The sequence below is a fragment of the Coffea eugenioides genome, chromosome 7 (genome assembly GCF_003713205.1).
Source record: "Coffea eugenioides isolate CCC68of chromosome 7, Ceug_1.0, whole genome shotgun sequence".
Lineage (NCBI taxonomy): Eukaryota > Viridiplantae > Streptophyta > Magnoliopsida > Gentianales > Rubiaceae > Coffea > Coffea eugenioides.
In genome coordinates, this window is record NC_040041.1 from 32,252,480 (window position 1) to 32,261,896 (window position 9,417).

A 9,417-nucleotide genomic window follows, 5' to 3' on the forward strand; every position below is an offset into this window, starting at 1 on the left:
TTAAATTATCTATTCTTCTTTTCAAATCACCATGTTCCTTTTTGAACATTTCACAAATTCTTGTTTTTCTATCAAGCTCAAAGTGTAAAACAGTCTCACTCTTTTTTAAGAAATCACTTTCAGTTTTCAATTTTTTATTTTCTTGAAAAAGACATGCATTGTCCTGAAGAAGAAACCCAATTTTATGTTTTAATTCCTTATTTCTAGCATAAGATTCTTTCAAACTATCATGCAATTTTATAATGAAAGATTCAAGATCATCATCAGTTTCATCATCATATTCAAATTGAGAGTTAGAAGATGTTACCTCATCATCTCCAATGGCCATAAAAGCCAATTGAGCAGATTCTTCTTCCTCTTCAATTTCACCATCGGAGTTGCACTCATTTCATGTGAATTGAAAGTTGTTGAATCTTGAATTTTTTTTCTTTTTTTTTCTTCATCATTGGACACTCACTCACGTAGTGTCCAGGTTGGTCGCAGTCAAAACATTTATCAGTTTACTTTTTATTGTACTCTTGCTTCCATTTGTTTTTTGTATTGCTGAACTGATTTGGGAATGAGTTGGTGTTTCCTCTTTTTCTGAACCTTCGTTTATTGAGAATTCTCATGAAACTTTTTGTGATGAGAGATAGATCACTATCATCAGCTTCCGCATCTTCTTCATTTAGGGAGGCAGAATCATCTTCATCTTGAGATGCCTTTAGAGCAATGTTCTTTCTTACTTTCGCATCATCTTCCTCTTGCACTTTGGACTTAAACTTCAGCTCATAAGAGGTTAGAGAATTAATAAGAGATTCAATAGGCAAGAAATTTAGATCTCTAGCTTCTTCAATGACAGTCACTTTACTCTCTCAATTCTTGGATAAAGCATTTAGCATTTTTCTGTTTTTCTCACCTAGAGAGTATTTCTTTTCCAACACCTCTAAATCTTTAATGAGATTATTGAATCTACAATATATCTTATCAATGTTTTCATGAGGTTTCACCTTGAACGATTCATACTTGGTAACCAGAATAGATTTCTTTTGTTCTCTCACATTCTCACTTCCTTCATAGACTTTCCTAAGTTTGTCCCAAATTTCTTTGGCGGACTTACACCCTTTGACCCTAATGGATTCATTTGAATTTAAAGCACAATATAGCACATTGATGGCTTTCGCATTTAAGATGAGATGAGTTTTATCCACATCAGTCAGTTCATTTCTAGTTTTTGGTCTAGATCTATGAGTATTTTCATCTATAAGAGAGGCATCATATGGACCTTCACTAATAATAAACCACAATTCAATATCAATTGATTGTAAAAATATAATCATTCTTTCTTTCCAACTCACATAATTTGGCCCATTAAACATAGGTGGTCCAATGACAGACTGTCCTTCAAAAAATATGGCATTATTGACTGTCATTTTTAATCCTAAGCCGATTGAGCTTAATCTCAAGGAGACCAAACTCTGATACCAATTGTAAGGATCGAAAACAACCTAAGAGGGGGCGAATTAGGTTGATTAAAAATCTAATTAACTTATGGGCACTTTTTATTTAATATGAAATTTACCCTCTTTTCTAAGTGATCACACAATGAATCAATTAATGAATGAATAAGATCACTTGAGAGAAGTAGAAGAGATAAGCAATGTAAAGATCACAAACGTAACAATAAGTAAATAAAAAGGAAAGAATTGCAAACCAATTAACTACCCAATTCCTCTTGAGCTTGTAGATTAATTCAAACAAGTTTTTTCAAGTTGATGAATTACAATCACTCTTGTGTACAAAGAAAGGTTCACCTCCTCCTTACCCCGAATTCCACTCGGTCAAGTTAAAAAGTTTTACTATCCCTCAGGACAACCCTCGCAGAGCTACACTCATAAAATATTCACTCACAAATGAAAAACTTATAATGAATCTCACACCACTAAGACTACAAATCTTCCTTGGAGAGTATTTTCTCACTAAAATCACTCTAGATCTTTTGTATCTTCAGTGTGCAAAAGTTGTTTGAACATTCTGACCATACTCTATTTATAAGAGACCAACAAAGTGTTTCATTAATGCTTCCAACGGATAGAAAGTAGTTGAACTGTCAACTAGCCGTTGGAGTATCGAACGTCCAGTACTCCTATTTTTTGCGTCCGACAGCAGGCAGTGAGTTTGAGAAATTTTCGTTAATTCTATTGGACGTCCGGTGCAAACTCTTTATGCGTCCAACAGCAAACAAAGAGATTTGAGAAATCATCTTATTTCTATCGGACGTCCGGTGGAGACATATTCAGCGTCCGATGGTTTCGTCGACTTTGAAGGATCCTATCGGACGTCCGATGCTTGTGTCCGATCGAGGTCAGTGATCCAGGGGGAATGTCTTATTTCCTTCAGACGTCCGATGGTGGAGTTCTTCATGCATCTGAAGTTACGCAATGATTATCGGACGTCCGATCCAAGCGTCCGACAGTTTTCAACAGCCTTTGTCCCTTTCAATTGCACTTGATCTTTGAATCTGATTTGTTTCACAACTGAAAATATTTCTTGAAGAGATATTAGTATTATCCATTATTTTGTAAACATCAAAAGTTAGGAATCAAGGTCAACATTACTTTATTGGAATGAGATTAAAACAAAAAAGTTTCGTGCAAGCACTTCAATTTAGATAAGTAATAAGTACAAATCAATGTACAATATATTTTTGACATGACAATTCAATTATAGTCTTAATTATAGTCAACTCAATGATTGAACAATGACCTTCGACCCAGTCATTTTTTGGGCCAATGACTGATTTGGATTTCAACACCTTTGTGATGAGTTTGATTAACATTATTAATGCATAAAATTGACAATATTCGAGTCTTGGTCACATAGGTAAATTGAGCACCTTATTTACACACACTGACTTTCTTGCATCAACAACACATTTTTCAATCACCTTTTTATCTCATATACATCATATCAAAAAAAGTGCTACAATAAAAATATCTCAAATAATTTACAATCCAAACACCAATACCTAGTGAATTTGATTTTATTTTCTAATATTCATGTGACGACCCCACCTCCTCCTAGGGCATACCCTAGAAGTTAGTGGATCGTCCGCCTGACTCTCACTAGGACTCATTAATTACACATTAACTTTCGAGATAATATTTGATAATCTCTCATTAATCTTATATTAACTTCAGAGATAACATTGTGGTATACTAAAACCACGCGTTTAAATCTTTTACAATGCCTAGTTTAATACAAAACTTCAGCCGTAGTATGATACTAGATAGTTTACAATCATAAAAGACTTCGTGTTAACTCCCTAAGCTCTCTCGTTCGTTTCTCGACCATCAACTCTTGTAAGGAAAACAAAACTAAAGGGTTGAGCTAAAACTCAATGAGGTTTGCTGAACAAGTAACATTCAATAGACACTTAAATCAGTATAATTAATCAAGTAGTGCACATTTCACTGTATAATCACTTTCAAAGGGATACAACAACCAATTAATAGTATAAAATATTTACCAAACATAACAACTCAGGGTATCAAATTCAATAAAAGTAATCAATCACCTCAAAGGATATGCTACTGATACGGACTCTAAAGGTGGCTTCCATCCGTTCCAGATGTAGCACTTAGTTCCGTTCAATAATTCAATGTCATTTCAATATCATTGCACACTCATTTCAGTGTCATTATACATTCAGTTCAATATCATTGCATACTCCGCCAATTCACCTCCTTATGTCCTCCAAAACAATAAACAACCCCTTACATTCAGTAATCAGTTTAATAATCTCCCAACTTCAGGATAATACTCGAGTACACCGAAACAGTTACTCAAAGCTTCCGTCCTATCCGACCAAGCCCTTTGCTGGCTCGAATAGTTGGTTGAACAGAGGGTTTTGGGGCCCAGTACAGCCGATGCGGTAAAGTACACATACGGCTTACATTCATGCACACTTATAGTAATATTTGATCAATTATCAACCTTCAACCTCAACTAAATTGAGTGCGATAAAGTACATCCCCGACTTAAAAGGCGAAAGACAATTGAGTTACACTTTACAAGGAATCATTAGCAATATTCCATAATAAGCACTTTTAACACATAATTTCACTTAAATAAATATAAACAATTAAACACATAAATTCAGAAACACTCACTTAGTCAAACAAGTTGCACTTCGGTCTCGAGATTGCTTTCACGCCCACTAGTAGTTCCTGAGACAAATTTCAAGTACTATGATTATGGTATAATTCTAGGAATAGTCACTAAGTGCAATTACTTTCATCCCCAATCCCGATTCTAAGTTGGTTATACCAAGTTTAATTGTTAAAAGATACCTAAAGTACATATACCGTTCACTTTAGTATAATTTGGCTAAGTTCAAGCACGATAACATTGTATAAAATCTACCGAGCAACTCAAGTTAAAACCAAAATTAATTAAGGTTAAGATTTAGCCTTAAAGGTAGAATAATTGTCCAGGTTCACTTCTTCCGTTTCCTACTAAATTAGTCTTTTCTAAATTAAAACTCAATGCGTACCTCATACATGTCTAGTTTTAGATGTTAAGAGGTATATGAAGCAAGGATATACTTATTAGTGACCAAAGTTGGCGGAGTTAAAGCTGAAATTTCCCTTGCTCTCCCTCCCCTCAGCCCTCATTAAAAATTCCAGCAATGTTTCTTAAGTTTTCACTCTTAAACAACCAACTTTCACTAGAACCAAAAATAGAACATACGTTACGAAATACATACACCAAAGAATGAGCACATAACAGGTTTTCTGCAGGTCAAATTACTAAAAATTCTGATATAAGTTGGAAAACCAAACTCCTTTTCTCTTGCCCAAAGCTGGAGCAATTCCAGCAAGTAAACCAGCTATAAAACAAACACAAACCAGCTCTAAATCTTACATGCATCACTCTAGAAACATTAGACAAGGCATAAAGCATGGATTTCAGTTATGATCTAGCAAAATTTCCAAGAAAATAACCAAATTTGTAGCGTTCTTCTTTCCTCCTAGTTTGCTGTCTTAATGTTCCAGATTTGTTATTGCTTTAAAGTCAATCTTTTCTTGCTTTTAACTCCTCAAATAACACATGCATGACTGGATTAGGAAGATGACAGTTATATGAAGTGAGTTTTTAACTAAACTAACAAAATTTTCTGGAGATAAAGCTGGAAATTTCCAGCTTCATCCTATCGGTCCTTCATGTAGTCTCCAAACAGAAATTCAGCAAAGTTTCTTCATATTTTACACTCATTCCACTTGAGTTCAGGCCAAGTACTGCACTCATGTCAAGATACGTAAACTATGAATCATATATAATGCATGAAGACATTATCTAACCAATTTTGAAGGAGAAATGACCCAAAAGTTGCAGCTTTTCATCATCGGGTAGCATGCAGTAACTTTGAACAGAATTTTCCAGCCACCAATCACTCACCAGCAAACTCATAATACACCAACTGGTTCAAATCAAGCATTTCCAGAAAATTTTATATTAAAATATCCATTGAAATGCCAAGGAATTCCATTGACTAAACTGTAAATGGTTTATCAGCCTAACAGTCTTTCAAACAAGAAACCAGCCATAAAAATCACATTTTCACCCCAAAATTCGCATACATGACCATTTAATGATATTATAAGGTGTAATCAACCTTAATATGAAAGTTTACAGCCGAAAATCTATAGAGAAATATCAGAAAATATCCCTTTCACCTTTCTCGGCTGAGGTTGAAAAATTCCAGCAAGTAGGTAGTTTGGAAAACAAGTTTTCTCCATAAAATTCTTTATTTTCCTCATTCAAACTTAATATCCAGGTGATAATTATTATTCTATGAGGTGTTTTGAATCACAATATAGAATTTACAGCCAAGGTTTGAGGAGAAAAGTTGGAGAATACTCTCTTTTGTTCTCTCGGCCAAGATGAAGGAGTTTCAACAGCTAGCAGTTTAGTCCACAGCTTTTCCTTTCTAATTGCTTCAGTTTAACTCTAACTCATGGTGCCAAACATAATTATTAAACCACAGAACAGTCTTAGCTATCATCTATGAAAGTTTACAGAGTTAGGAATTGAAAGAAAATCTAATCAAAGTTGATTTCCTCCCTCTCAGTTTCACAGCAGGTTGCATCAGCTTTCCTTTTTGCCAAATTTAGCTAGACTTCTCCTAAGTTTACTAGTTTCAGGGTACCTTTCAATCGTGACAAGAGATCATACATATTTCATGTGTTTGCTAGTAAGTGTTTCCAGTAGTTCAAGTAACAAGCTGCACATTGTGCTTCATTTCCTTGGCCAAATTACTTGCAATTACTTACATTCATCTTCCTTCATTATACATTCTAATTTACAGTTGTTTCTGTCTTACCGAATGGAGTTAAGAAACTTTCTGACATGTTACAACTCTATAAGTTAGTTAAGAAGCCAAAGTTTGCAGAACACAGCCAGAGTTTCCTACTTTTTCCTTCGGTTAAAGCCAATAAGTTTCTAGCAGAACGGTAGTTTATCATTTGACATTTCCTCATAGTTCCTCTTCAGTTTTATGTTCTAACGGATCATGCAAAGGATATTCATTCAACCATAGATTATCCTAAACAAAACGTGGAAGTTTCTGCCCGGAATTCAAGAGGAAAACTGAATTAAGACTCATATCTGCACCTAACTACAAATTTGATGCATAGCAGCATGTATCAGGTTTTCTTGCTCAATTCCCTTCATCTCTGGCTCAAATTTCTCATGCCTGAAGTAATCAAGATGTTGTGCAACATTTTATAGATTAACACAGGATTTTTAGAGTTATTGTTCATGAAAATCAACTGAAATTTCCACTTCCTTTCTCAGATGAACCCGACAACAATTCATCAGGTTTCACTTAACCATTCCAGCTCAAAGTTCCCATTTTCTGCTAGTTCCTATAGGTAAATTCCTCTGTATACCAGAAACAAACATTTCATACGTTTTCTACATTACTCTTCCATTTTCCATTGTTAACAGGCTGCAACTCAACTAACTATCTCTCGGTTCCAATTAATTCAGTCCAGCTTCCATCTTATTCTCCCATCAGATTTTCCCTCAGTAAAATTTTATTTCCTTACTGCAGCCTAGCATGCAATCCATGTATCCAATTATTCTCAGCAAATGAAGGAACGTTGCAGAGGATTCTTACCTTTTCCTTCAAGTTTTATGGTCGCAGCCTGCTCCTAGTCTCAGCCTCAGTTCCTTTAGCTCTCGCACCAGCTTTTCCTTCTTTTTCTCAATTGCAGTCAGTCAGTTGGAATTGCCAACCGATTTCTCCCTTCACTACTCACTTATCTCTCTGTTTAGAAGGCTTAGGAATTAAAAGGAGGAAATGCTACTCGGTGGTCAATTTTTCCCTGTCGGTGCTACTCACCTCCAACCTGCTCCACACGGTGACCAACTCTCTCCAAAATTCCTCCACTTGGTTCCTACTTTAGATTTCTGATGACTTTAGATTTCTGATGACTTGCTTGCTGGCGGCATGGTTCTTTCACCGAAATTCAGGGTTGGTTTGGTCTTTTAACTTTAGTTTAATTGCTAGCTAAGGGTCTGTAGTTTTATTATCTCATGCATTGACTCCAAATTTCATTTGTTCTAATTTGTACATCCTTGCAAATACTCTTACATTTATTTAGAAGATTTTTCACACATTTGGTTTTGAAGAAAATTAACTAGACATGTAACTTATTCAACTATATAATATATTCAAACGTCATAATTTGCAATATGTCCATCATATGTTTATTTGACTACCTAAATTTTTCTACACCATTCTATTATTTGTTTATTAATATATATATTTATATATATATATATTATCTTTATCATTATTATTATTGTTTTTTATTATTATTATTTTTCCTAAATTTTAAATTTTATAGGAATTCAATTATTCATTTAATTTAACCATTCATTTGTTACATATAATATTTCTAATAACAGATTAAATGTAATGAAATAAATTCGAAGTGAATGCACATAAATTTCCCGAGTTCTCACAATTCATATGTTAAGATACAAAGATTTGATGTCTATATGTAGTTACAACCATAGTAAATTCGAGTTGAATTAAAATATTTACGTTGTTATTGCGAACAGAAAAATGGAAATGTGAAATTTAACACCTTATACTTTTATTATTTAGGAAACAGTTTGTTGAATCTACCTACAATTTAGATATATATGTGGAGCTGACAATTATACCCAAAACCCAATAACCCATCCAACCCACCCACTAATTTGAGAGATTGGGTAGGGTAAATTGGGTGTTGGGTCAAATTTGGGTTGGGTAATAAAAGCCCACATATATTTTGGGCGGTTTGGATATTTGTGTTGGACAACCATTACCCAACTTAAGTTTAAAAAAAATAAACAAATTAATATTTTTGCTCAATGAAGGTCATTAGGAAGTTGTCGACCTGTAGAATTTAAATCTAGTTTCTTATTATTTGTTTGTTAGTTGCTAAATCTAGTATTTCGTAGCCAAATAATTAATTAATGTCTACTCGTTTCCTGTTTTTACGAAGTACTATTGTCATTGCGGGGGAATTGGTCCCGTATATTCTTAAAAAAAAAGGAAAAAAAAAGAAATAAATTTTCAAAGTTTGGAAGCGGTCAATGTATGGAAGCAGGCTATGTTGCTGCTTTTGGTCCAATTTGCCATCGTTTTTATATGGCGTAATTCCAGAAACCTCTCCTGAGATGAGATTTCTAACAATTTCACTAACCTTTTTAGAGTTTAAACAGTTAATATGTGCGTGTATTTGTAAAAGTATATTAGGATGTATTTTAGTGTGTTTGTATGCGTAAAAATAGTGTGTTTGAAATGCATATTATTTACACCTTATTTACACACACTGATTTGCTTGTATCATCTACACATTTTTCAATCACCTTTTTATGTCACATACATCACATCAAAAAAATGTTACAGTATTTTTTTTACAAAATTATCTCAAATAATTTACTATCCAAACACACTTATGTATTTCAAATGAATTTAAGAAGTGAGTGTGTGTTTGTATCGTGAGTGTTTTAGTGTGTGAAAATATGTCTATCTATATAAAAATGTGTTTATGTGTGTGAAATTTTTTTGTTGTATGTGAAAATGTATTTGAGAGAGTTTATGTATCAAAATCTATTAAATTAATATATTGGGTCATATTTGGGTCATGGTTTTGTGATAACCCAATATGACCCAATCCTAAATTAACCCAAATTTAAGTTGGGCGGATTGGGTATAACCCATTTAAATGAAAATCCAATATTAACCCGCCCAAAACCCGCCCAATTGCCAAGTATATATATGCCCAAAATTCAATAAATGGAAGGGAAAAAAAAAAGAAAATAAATCTAGCTTTTCCAATTGGTATTCAACAATGTAGAATATAAGACAGATGCATA

At 33.8% G+C, this 9,417-nt stretch overlaps 1 long non-coding RNA gene across 1 annotated transcript; it reads right to left on the bottom strand.

Annotated features, from left to right (window-relative positions):
• Positions 1–2,474: 2,474 nt before the first annotated feature.
• On the bottom strand, positions 2,475–7,429 carry LOC113778789. Its single transcript, XR_003469326.1, has 3 exons — positions 7,163–7,429; positions 4,152–4,208; positions 2,475–2,516 (listed from the first exon to the last, which is right to left on the bottom strand). It is a non-coding gene; the product is annotated as an uncharacterized LOC113778789 (long non-coding RNA).
• Positions 7,430–9,417: the final 1,988 nt, after the last annotated feature.